Below are 13513 nucleotides of genomic sequence, written 5' to 3' on the forward strand. Positions count from 1 at the left end.
GACTCAAATGGCAACTGAAAAGGGGATCTAAGGGGTATCTGAGTTTCTAGGACAACTTCATCATCCAGACTAATGTTCAAAAATTTTAAATTAATCATATTTTCATTTATTTGGATTTGAAGAATAAAAATGATCATCTATGTTAACACAGTTGGCTTTACTAACATTACCATAATTAAAGTAGATTTATTGTGAAATTAATTAAGCTTAATGTTAATCTTTTCTCACTAGGACCTATATCGAATTTCATTTTTATGTGTGTATTTTTGCTCTTAAAGAGGGCTTCCCTGCCAACTGTAGAAGCTTCAGTTTCCCCTCAAATCTCATCTGGTTTTTTTTTCATACTGAGTGAAAGACAGAAAAGTGCTGCTAAAAGACAACAAAGTGCTACTGAAAGAATAGGTACAGATTTTGGAGCCAGAGGGACCCACATGCAAGTCTCAGCTCAGTCATTTGCTACCTTTGCAAACTCTCTGAGCCTAGGTATCTTCATTATCTTCAAGGAAGATTCATCATAAGGTTTCTGTAATACAGAGATGATATAGACATGTATAATTACAGCTATTTTATCTTTTCCTGTGAGCATGAGGAGAATTTAATTTTGCTAATAGGTGACCCAAGTCATCTTTTTGGTCATATTTTTGGGCTAGCATCATGAACTAATTTTATCTGAACACTGTTTTTTGATATCTCTTCACAAAAGAGAACTTCACCTGAAAGACAGCATAAAGAATGTAGAAAGTATTGCATTGAGCTAGGCTTTTCTGAATGATATTTAGTATATGTCAATATAAATTGACAAATGATGGAATGGTAAAATTTAGTACATATTAGTAAATTGTGATTAAAAAACGAAACAAAAAACAAGAGTAGGTAAAACCAAGTAGTCTTTTAGATAAACAGACAAACAATCCAACAGAGCTCACCCTCTCTAAATGCAAATGGTCTCTCTCTCTCTCTTTCTGCAGGTCTGCAGGGACCATTGAGAAAGTGAATGCTGACATTTTAGCAGGTATACAAACACCCCAAGGAAATATGTACATGGTAGAAGAACGGTACTCTCTAAAGCTTATATTGCTCAGGGCTTTGGAACTCAAAATGTAATGTCTGGGTCACTGATGAGGTTGCTCCTAAAATAACTCTCTAATTCTTAGCCAAAACAGAGGGTTCTCCCCCTATTACGATTAATACAGCTTGCTGCTGGATGCCCACTAGTCCCAGAAGACTTTGCACTCTTGGCCAGTCACTTTTATTTCTAATTCTATTCCTTTTTTAAAGTGGTCTAAATTATTCTATTTCGACAGTCTAGACATTGGGGGTGAGGCTTGGTGTCCCAGACAGAAAGATTCTATTCTGGTCTTCATGGTTTCTCATATCACAGTTTAGATCCCTCCCTCCAACACCCTGAAGCTAAGACAATCTTTCTTTTACCCACATACATACACACTCTATATGCCAAGTAATTTCCAATTTGGACATACCTACAAAGCTGCTCATTGTGAAGGAAGGTATATCACTAAGTTTCATCTTTAAGAGGAGCTACTCTGGAAGAAGGCAGTTGGCATACCAGAAATATCAAAGCTGGGCCATGTCTTCCTGAGTTGTTTTTTCCATGAACAGGTAATTTTTGCTCTCGAAATCTCAAACAGATCACCTAACTATCAATCCTAAGAATGATGGCAACATTCCATTTTTTTCCTATATCCTATTATATATGATGTTATTTCAAATTTATTATTTATTTAGTGTAAATAATAGAGGGCCTAATGAATTGATGTATGTATAATGCACAGGGGAAAAAAGTCCTCAAAAGGGAGCAATCATTACTCCTACTGTTACTACTACTACTACAACTATATCAACTACTATTACCACCACCACCACCACTACAATAGCTACACTACTACTTATTCTATACCAGTGCTTCTCAAATAGAGGGGCGTGCCCCACGGGGAGGGCATTCGAGACTCTGTAAAGAGGGGCGCATTTGACCTCAGCAAAAACTGTCATAACAAGCTAAGCCCCGTGTTTATGTCTCTGTATGTCTCTGGAGCTGAGAGTTTGCTGTGTCCTGCTTCAAACCCCGCTTCGAAAAGCTCTGCATTGCAAAATGTGCCCATTGTAGCCATTAATCCAGACATCACCTCTGATTAAAAAAAAATCAACTCAAATTATTTTATATATTTTAGTTTTGCAGGTTAAAGATTTTATAATAAAGATACTATTTACAGTTGCATGCGGGAGGGGGGCGTAAAAATGTTTTTTTCTTCCTAGGGGGGCATGACAGAAAATAATTGAGAAGCACTGCTCTATACCAACATAGACATATTGGGAAGATCAGAAAAATAAAAGTTCTTTCTTTCTAAGAATAGATCCATGGTAAGAGTGTAAATTAGAATATTTCTTTTTTTGTTTGTTTGTTTGTTTTTTGGGGGGGGACACCCGGCGGTGCTCAGGGGTTACTCCTGGCTGTCTGCTCAGAAATAGCTCCTGGCAGGCACGGGGGACCATATGGGACACCGGAATTCGAACCAACCACCTTTGGTCCTGGATCGGCTGCTTGCAAGGCAAACGCCACTGTGCTATCTCTCCAGGCCCAAATTAAAATATTTCTAACTAACATCCATAAACAGAGTCAAGTTAGCTTAAGCTAAGTGAAGAATTTACTGTTTCTTATAACTACAAAGGCTAGTTTGCTAGTTTTGGTTAGTTTGTGAGAAATTCTATCTCATGCTGGGTAGGAGACATCCTAGCAGTAACCTTTTTGAACTACCCTAGCAGAATATCATGAGTTAATTTTGACCCCTAAAAAACACACCCAAATTTTGGTGGCTGAAATAAGAAATTACTTTATATTTTCTCTTTTAGGGAGGCCAAGGTGACTGCCATGCTGTTTGTAAATAAACCACTCTTGGGGGGCAAAAGGGGTGGTGGTGGACAGTTTAATTTACTAAAGTCTAGCAAAGATTTGACTCCAGGAAGTCACTAAGAGGTCATGGCTATGATAATTTCCTCTGTTATTCATCGTTTGCCTGTTGTATTGGCGTCTCTCTTTGATAGAGATGCCACAACTGCATAGAATCAAGCATGGTCTTATTTTGGTTTGAGGTGGAGAAACGTTGGCTCCTAAACTGTGAAAATGTCAGAGTCAATCTGTGTAGAACAAACTCTGTCTTGTTCTGATGAGCTAATTCATTTCTGGGGCTTACCAGGGCCACTTTTCAGACTTGGGCCAGGAAAAGAATTATTTTTAAGATCAGTATTTTTCAGTTTGAGTAATTCTATTTTCAGTTCTTTCTGAGACAAGGCTTTTGCCCTGAGATGGAGAGGAAGTTCATATTTCTCAGGTCCCCAGATTGGATCTGTATAATTCGAAACAGTTTCTGACTATGAAATATGAAGGTCTGATGGCCTTCAATGCAGCCAGAGAACTGTTTATGCTAAACTAGCTTTTAGATTCTTTTGGTAGTGACAGTAAAACTTCCCTGCCAGTTCATTACTAAACCACAAGGACATCCCTGGTATGGTCACTTCAGTAGACTTTGGTATTCCCAAAGTGTCAGAGAAGAGTTTTCAGTATGTTCCCTGGAGGTTGATTCATTCAGTTCTGTTGCGTTGTGATTCATTCAGATAGGTCAGACTAATTGAATACAGGTTTTGACCTGACATGAGGGTCCAGAATCAAATACCCCCGGGCCTGTAAAATTGTTTATGCTTCACTGTCTATGCTTATTCTCTCAAACATTTGGTCAAAGGAGTTCCTTTCTGCCTATTGCTCTTCTTTCTGCCATGGAGCTCCAGGATAGAGAACATGTTATGCTCTGGCCCATTTTCTCAAAGAAATTGAAGAAACACATAAGGGATGCATTGCTGTTTGAGGGGGAGTGCAGCCCCCTTCTCTATTCATCAGAAAGGGAAGGGACATGATATCTAGAGAGACCTAGAAAGCCAGTCTCAGAAGCGTGTCCCTTCTGCAGTCAACCCATCTTCAGGTTCTCAGCATCTCCAGATTTGGACAAAGGGGAGCTTTGGGGTTAAAAAGAATGAAAATAGTGCACATTTTAGAGAACACATTTTTGAAAAGTACTTTTCACTATAAAATACTGTATACATAGTGGCACAGCCACAAGAAATTTTAGAAATGAATAGCTATTTTTCCTACATGTCAGCATTCACATTTTTCCTTGTTCTTTTCTTATGTGTTCCTCCCTCATTTTTTTAATTTTAATTTTTCTTGGCTAACTAAATTCTCACTCCAGTGTGCTTATAGGGCCAAGCACATATTTTGCAAAACAACACTGATGTATGTATATTCTGATTTTTAACCTATTTTCTTCTCTATCCTAGTCACTCCCCACTTACTGTCTTTGTACCTGCACAGCTACCTTTAATTTTATCTCCAGACATTGGAGTCTCAAATCAGCTTTTCATTCCACATTTGAAGCAGCAGACTTTAAATCTTCTAATCTGGGCACTCTCGAGAGTAGAAATGGTCTGACAGATTCCAAATCTCTTAGGGAAAAGTTGAAAAAAATCAGGCTTCCAGACCTCTACCCTGGAACTTGAATTCAGATAGATGGGTATGTGGCTCAGGAATCTGCATTCTAACACATGAATACTCTTCACCCCACTCCCTCCACCTTCCTCCTTTTGCTCTTCCCCAGGCCATGGTGGGTCAGCTAGAGTTTGAAAATTCAGTAAGTTCCTCCCACTGTTAAAGGATTCAGGGGTGAGCACCAGGTCACACTGTTGGGACATTTTCCAGATGGTAGAGAGAAGGACCCACCAGCTTGCTACACAATGGGAAGATGGGAAGCTCTGCTTGTTAGCATTTACTTTTGATTTAAGTTTTAGTTGCTGTTTAGAGATATTAGCATTGAGTTAAAGTACTTGAAACAAGGCCAATCTGTTCCCTGTTCATTCACTGTAAAAATGTAGGGGAACTATAAACGATAGAGAAAAACATAGAAACAATCTAAAATCTAAATCTAAATATCATTTCAAAGCCCGCCACTTTGAGAACTCTGTGAATATTTTAATTTCTTAGGTTGGAGAGTGAGCTGAAAAGAATGGAGCACAAGCCTTGCATTGCAAGACCCTAAGTTCAAGAGGCACTTCATTGCTTAATGCATCAAGCATTGAACTATCAGTGGACCTAGTAGTAACTCCCTGAAGTGATCATGGGTCCTTTAGAAGAGTAGGGGCCTCAATTAATAAGAAAAGGCTTGTATACTTTCAGTTTCCACATATGGGTCTATGTAAATGTACCTTACATATACCCAATGTTTGTTGTTGTTGTTGTTGTTGTTGTTGTGTTTTTTTTTGAGGGGCCACACCCGTTTGATGCTCAGGGGTTACTCCTGGCTAAGCACTCAGAAATTGCCCCTGGCTTAGGGGAACCATATGGGATGCTGGTGAATGGAACCGCGGTCCTTCCTTGGCTAGCGCTTGCAAGGCAGACACCTTACCTCTAGCGCCACCTCACCGGCCCCATACCCAATGTTTTGAAAGAATCAAAGCCATAAATATATTCCAATCTGCTATAGTCTGTTCTTTTTTGTTTGTTTGTTTGTTTCTTAATCTTGGTTTTGTTTTCTTTTTTGTGGGAGAGGGGTACACCTAGAGGAACTCAGGGCTTTATTCACTCCTGGTAGTGCTCAGGGAACCATTAGTGTTGGGGATCAACCCGGATTGATCACATGCAAGGCAACCACCCTTCCCATGATAATATCTCCCTGACCTTGTTTTTAATTATTAACATTATATAAGAATGATCCCAGATATGTAACTCTTCTTTCAAAGCACATTTTAAAATGATCACATTTAATTCCATTGTTTTGATCTATTGAAAAATTTTCAACCATTTTCTATTATTATTTATTTAGTTTTTTTCTCCCCGGGTTTTCCACTATTATAACTAATGCTTAAATAGATGTATTACAAATAAATCATTGTTGGCATTCTTGATTATTTCTTCAAGCCAAATTTCCAGAAGATTGATTATAGAGTAAGAATGTTCTTGGTACATTCTGCCAATTTACTGCCAATGCATAGAGGTTGTGAAAATTTTATAAATATATACATATTATATATTCATATAAAATAATAAAATAATATATAATAATATATTAGTAGTAGTCAGTTTTGATCTCTTTGGATTTAGCAATTTTAATGAAGTCATTTTGATAAGATAAACATGTAATTTAATTATGGTTTACTTATTTATTTTTTAAACTATTTCTTTATTTACTTATTGGTTTTGGGCCACATTTGGCCATGTTCAGGGGCCACTCCTGGCTCTGCACTCAGAAATCGCTCCTAGCAGGCTTGGGAGACCATACAGGATGCCGGGAATTCAACTGAGTTCTGAGTTCATCCTGGGCCGGCCCTGTGGAAGGCAAATGCCCCATTACTGTGTTATTTCTCTGGCCCCCAATTACGGTTTATTTGATTATGGTTTATTTAAGTATGGTTTATTTATTTATTTATTTATTTATTTATTTATTTATTTGTGGGAGCACATCCAATGACGCTCAGGGGTCACTCCTGGCTATGCGCTCAGAAATCGTTCCTGGCTTGGGGAACCATATGGGATCCCAGGGAATCTAACTGACGTCTGTCCTGGGTCAGTCGCATGCAAGGAAAATGCTCTTCCCTGGGCCATTGTTCCAGCTCCTGATTTCTTTTTTTTTTTTAATATTTTATTTTTGATCAAGGTGTAATACATATCTTTCATAGTAATATTTTAGGTACATATTAACATTGAAATGGGGGGAATTCCCACCACTGAAGTTGACCTCCCCCCTCATTCCCAACATTCATCTGATACCCCCTTCCCTTACCCCCCAGGCTGCTAGTATAAGTGGTCCCCTCTGTATCTAGCTTGTTGTAGGTTGGGTATCGATTCTGTTGTTGTTGGCTTTGGATTTGGTGATTAAGTCTGATCATTTTTATTACTATTTAATGATCATACAGTTACTTGGATTTGGTTCCCTCTGTTATTTGCTTCTCAATTAGAGGGCAGAGCAAGATGGTTCCAGTTATGTGATTCTGTATGCAAAAATAGAATAAAAAGAGAGAGAGAGAGAAGAAATAAAATGGGGTAAAAATGCCACAGGCCAAAAGTGGGCAGAGGATCTAAGCTTCAGTTTTGAGTGGAGAAAGGGAAAGAGGTTGAGAATCACCACAACAATACAAAAAGAAAAATCAAACAAGAAATCCAATGAACACTACAGCACTAGACATATGCACCACTCATTAATCATGCTTTTGAGAAGAAAAAATCAAAACGGAGCACAAAAGAAGAAAGGAAACAGCAACGACAATAACAAAACCAAAAAAAGCAAAAGTAAAGGCAAACAAAAACAAAAACAAAAACAAAACAAAACAAAAAAACAAGGACAAAACTCAAATTTGTGCTGGTTCCTCTTTTTTTTTTTTTTTTCCTTCTGCATACGCACAGTATATATTGGGGAAATTAGAAAGGGGATTCCCTTGGCCTAAGTGATACAGGGTTCTTCTGCCCTTGAGGCATGTTGTCATGGGATTAACTACAGACTGCATGTGTGTTCATTTACTCTCCCCTAGATCCTTCTGTGGTGTATGGGAGATTTCTGCTCCGTCATGAATGATAAAATCAGACCTCTGTATCTTGAGATCTTGGTTTCTGTACTGGTCAAGGAATGGAGTTTATGAAGAAGTCTTTTTTCTTTTCTTTTCTTTATTTTTTTTTTATATGGTTCTAGAAGTTCAGCTCCTTCATTGTCGTTTTAATCAGTGTTCTGTGGTTGGTGATTCTGGTCGTTGTGCTGAACCTAAGATGGAGCATGGAATGGCATTTATTGTTATGCTTCCAGGAGACCCGTTCAGTTGCAGTTGTCTCAGTTATTCCTCTGGCAGCTCCTGATTTCTGAGATCATAACTAGGAGTAAGCCCGAAGCACTGTCAGGTATAATCCCAAAACAAAAAATAAAAGATTAACAGGGTTTTGGGGTATGGGAGAATTAGTACAGGGATCATGCTGATAGTTTATTCTAATTTAATACCTGGCACTGTATGTAGAGCCCTGAGAACTTCCTGAAGTGAGTTCACATTGCTAGATGTGGTCCAATTGTTTCCCTTCACAAATAAAGACTTGAAAAATCTGTTGAAACTGATTGGGGGGGGGGGATTCTGCATACTACTGGTCTTCATCCAATGGTATTTAGGAATTACTCCTGGGGAACCACATGGGATGCTAGGGATTAAACTCAAGTCAGTGGTATGCAAAGCAAACACCCTACCCCCTGTACTATCTCTCTAGGCCTGGCAACACTTTTTTTTGTATGTGAAAGTTATTATTAATAATAATTTTATAATGGAGCTAGATTTTCTATTGAGAAAATAATGACAGGTATATTCTTTTTCAAAACAGATTCAATACCCTTTTCTTATTTAACTGCTATAGCCAGGATTTCCAACAATATATTGAATAATAATAATGTTTTTCATATGTAGCCATTATCAAATTGAAGTAAGCTTATTCTATGTCCATTTGTTGAGTGCTGTTGCAAGTTTTCTTTTTATCTTTAAAGGAGGTCTACTCTTGTCCAACATTTTTCTGTGTCTATAAGGGTGATTTTTTTTTTATTCCTCTGGAATATCACATTTACTGATTTTCATTGAAACATTCTTGCATCCCTGGATTAAATATCACTTGAAAACAGTATGCAGTTATTTTAATGTACTGTTTAATTTGGTCTATGAACATTTGGGGGAGGAATAGCACATCTGCATTCATCAGAAATAATGTCCTATAATATTGTGTGTTTGAATTTGTGTGTGCACTTGGGTGTGTGTATATTATCCTCCAATTTTATCAGTTTAATGAGGCACATGTTTGGAAATTTTCTCTTTCTTTCAATGTTTAGAAAGAGATTTAAAAGTATGAGTATCAATTCTTCATTGAAAGTTTGATAGAATTATTAGTAAATCTTGTGAACCAATTAAGGAATAAATATTTTTTTGTTTTAGTTTTTGTTTTTGGGTCATACCCGGAGGCGTCAAGGGTTACTCCTGACTGTGCTCAGAAATTGCTCCTGGTAGGCTCAGTGGACCATATAAGATGCCAGGATTCAAACCACTATCCTGTATGCAAGGCAAATACCTTACCTCCATGCTATCTCTCCGGCCCCCAATATATATATATTTTTAACAGGGGAGGATTTTCTTCTTCTTATTTTGTTACTTGCAATGGGTATGACCTACATAGGCATTCTATGTAATTCTTATTATTAAGTCTTGGAATATTTTGCTTATAAAATTTGTACATTTATTCTAGGTTATTTAATTTGTTGCCATATCATTGTTCTTAGTACTTTCTTATGATTGATTGAATTTCTGTAGAGTTGTAATAATCTATTTCAATTTTTATTAATTTATGTTTTTCAGTCTGCCTGATTAAAAGTTTGCCCATTTTATTAATTTTATAAAGAACCAGCTCTCGGCTTTATGAATCTTTGGATTGTCTTTTGATAACTATTTCATTAATTTCTTTAGTTTTCTTATTTTCTGTGTCTACTGATTTGTGATTTTGGTTTTATTATTTTTTCTAGTTCCTTTAGTAACTAGTGAAAATATTTGGAATACATTATTTTCTTATTTCCTGAGGTAAACCTGTATTAATATAAACATGACTTGTTAGTACTAATTATGCTACAAATCGGGGTTTGGACAGACTGTGACTTCATTTTCATGCATCTCCAGCTTATATTTGATTTTGCCCTTGATTTCCCCACTTACCCAGTAGTTGTTCAGTAACATTTTGTTTATTCTTCAAACATTTATGGTTTTTCCCTCTTTCTTTTTTGTTTATTTCTAGACTTATACTGCTGTATAAATCTGAAAATATACTTAATGGACTCTCAATTGTCATAAATTTACCAAGACTTATTTTGTGTCATGTTTAGCCTATCTTTGGGAATATTCTGCGAGCAGTTGAAAGGAATGTGGTGTTTTGTAGTTGAATGTTCTGTACTTATCTATTAAGTTAATCTCATCTAATTTGTCATGGAAGCATTTGTTACCATGGTGATTTTCTGCATGAATAATCTGTCCATTGCTATATGTGGGGAATTAAAGTTTTTTATTATTGTGTTGCTGTCAATGTCTTGCATTAGGTCTGCTAATGCTTATTTTATATTTTTGAAGATACTACATTGGGTACATGAACATTAATAATGGTAATATAATATTGTATTAATTCTTCTGTGATATTTTACTGACTATATCTCTTGTTATCTTTTAATGTTGGAGACCTATTTTATTTGATATAGGTAGAGTAATATCTGATCTTTAAGTTTTATATGGCTCAGAGTGCTAGTTCTAATTTCTTTAAGTCTATGTTGTCTTTATAGCATATATTATTGGGCTTCTTTCTTTTTCTTTTTCTTTTTTTTTTTTTTTTGGTTTTTGGGCCACACCCGGTAATGCTCAAGGGTTACTCCTGGCTATGTGCTCAGAAGTTGCTCCTGGCTTGGGAGACCATATGGGACACCGGGGGATCGAACCACGGTCCGTCCAAGGCTAGCGCAGGCAAGGCAGGCACCTTACTTTTAGCTCCACCGCCCGGCCCCATGGGCTTCTTTATTTTTCAATACACCTAACCATTCTGTGCCTTTTATTTGGTCAGTTCATTATTGTGCTGGCTCTATCATATATTGTTCTTTTTTTTAGAAACCATTATGGTTTGTCCCAGAGTGGCTGTACCATTTTATATTTTCACCAGTAACATATATGGTTCTAGTTTCTTTATATCCTTACCAACACATGTCATTTTCTTTTAGTTTGGATTTTTATAATGGTCATCAAATGACTGTGAAGTGGTTTCTCATTGTGATTTTTCTTTTTATTTAATAATATAAAATAAGACAGTCTGATCTAAATTTCAGCCCTCAGGTGAGAACTTTAATTTCAGAAGATTTTTGTTGTGAAAAGAGACTTTTCCTACTCTTAGGATCACATTAGGGTGATCATATTAGGATCATAATTAGGGTTTTGAGCAATAGAACAGTAGTTATGACATTTACCTTCATGCAGTACCCTATATAGTTCACCAATCATATCCAGGGTTGATTCCTGAGCATCAGAGCCAGGAGTTAGCCCTGAGCACAACTGTGAGGCGCTCCAAACAAACAAACAAACAAACAAAAACTCAACCAACCAAACAAACAAAATCAAGAATCACACTAGCTCTTAGTACTGAGATATTTGAGGAATGTCCTGTAAACCCAATATTTGCACAATTTCCTCTGATGGTTACTTGTCTTTACCCATAATGGTTCTTTTCTTTCAAAAAATACTTGCACAGTTGGAATACATAGGGTTTTAGTCCCATGGAGTACTGTGTCACTTTCTTGCATATCTGCCAAATAAAAAAATGCTCCCTAATCCCAAGATAGATTTAACAATATAATTTAATAGAAAATTTTTAACAGAATTTTAGGTATTCTAAAATTCTTTCAAATACTTTTCAAATTATTTTAAACATGTAATGACTAAAAGTATTCCATCCACTCATACAAGTTTAATGTATTTTTAAAATTATATCTTATCACAGCAAGAGTAGAGACATGTGTAAAATTATTTATGACAGCAATGTTGGCAGTAGTTAATGTCTACAACACCTTAATGCTTACCAATAAGGAAGTAGACAAACTGAGACATTTACAAAATGAAAGATTGTGTAATTGTAAAATGGATGAACTAGATTAAGTGTGTTAACACGGAGAGATAATAAAAATATAATATAGTTTCCAAATGACTGCATGCAATATGTTGTAAAATTGAAAACACAGAGAACATTACTAATGCATATAAATACACACATAAAAAGTCAAAGTATAAAAAGTGGAAATGCTATCATAGTCAAAATATATGTGACAAAAATAAAGACAAAGATTAATTTCCTTTGTGACAGAAGGCAAATAGAAGGAAATACAGAGATGAGACTTCATTATTATCCATATGATTTTCATTAAAATAATGCTAAAACGTTGGGGCTGGTGTGACAGTTCATAAAGCTGGAGTGCACGACTTACCTATGTGAGGCTGAGTTAACTCCCTGATTAACTGCATGGCCTCTGAGCACCACTGGTACCACTGGATCCACACAGCATAACAACCTGGGAATAGGCATTGGTCTGTAATTGTTTCCTTAAGCATTGCAACATCCCAAACTCAAGTCAACATGTTAAGTTTTGTCAAGTATCACATAGGGTATTAGAATAATGTATTTTGCTATACTATAAATTTTGACCTTTTTATCATGGTCAAAATAAGTTATTTTTAATTTTATTTAGTCACCATAAATTAACTATTTATTTTGGATTTCAAGCATATAATGTTCAACACCAATCCATTGACCAGTGTCCACTGCCCTCTCCATTATCCCTAATTCATCTCCTATCACCCAACTTACCTCTTACTATGGATACTTTAATTCAGGGGTCCTCAAGCTTTTAAAACAGGGAACTAGTTCACTGCCCCTCAAACTGTTGAATGGGCCAGACTACCATTTAAAAAAAAAACAAACTACAAACTAATTCCTATGTACACTGCACACATCTTATTTTGAAGTTATGAAAAGGGGGTAACAAAGATAATATTTAAAACGAAGAATAAGTAAAGTTAATAAACTTACCAGTATCAGTGGGAACTATGGGCTTGCTTTTGGCAGGCTTTAATTTGAGGACCCCTGCCCAAGACTGAGAAGAGGAGGAGTCAAGAAACAGAGAGGAGGGGAGTCGGAGAGTGAGGCAAACATCCCACACATGCGCACTGTGTCCTGGGACGAGTTGGCTGCTAAGCAGAATAGGCAGCAGTGGCAAAAACACCTGGCAGGCCAGATAAATGTCCTTAGTGGACTTCATGTGGCCCACGACCCATAGTTTGGGGACCCCTGCTTTAATTATATATTTTAGGTACTGTGGTTTACGTTAATGTTACTGATAGTATTTCAAGATTAACACTTTTACCACCGTTCAGTATCTTTTCCTCCTCCAAAGTTACTCCTTGATTCCAACATTGTCATAGTATTCTTTTCCCTTTCCTATGCCAGCCCCCATCCCGATAAAGTGGCAAACTTCCTACTGAAAACTGGTTCTCATGTTCTTCATTTTCTATTGTCTTTGAGCATTTGCTCTCCAATTATGCTTATTTACACCCTGCAATGTGAGAGGTCATTCTGTGTTGATCTCTGCTTCTAACTTTGCTTAGCATGATCCTCTAATTCAGGCATGTAAATGCAAATTGTATGATTTCATCTTTCCTTTCATCAGAGTAATGTTCTATTGTATATATGCACCATAGTTTCTTTTTGCAGTCATCTGATTTTGGGCATTTGGGTTGTTTGCAAATTTTGGCTATTGTGAATAATGTTGTGATGAACATAAAGAGTTCAGTTCTGTTTTCTATATTGTCTTTTTTTTTTCCATTTGTCATACTCCAGGAAAAAGAATTGCTGTCAAATGGGAGC

The sequence above is a fragment of the Suncus etruscus genome, chromosome 17, assembly GCF_024139225.1.
Source record: "Suncus etruscus isolate mSunEtr1 chromosome 17, mSunEtr1.pri.cur, whole genome shotgun sequence".
Taxonomy (NCBI): Eukaryota; Metazoa; Chordata; class Mammalia; order Eulipotyphla; family Soricidae; genus Suncus; species Suncus etruscus.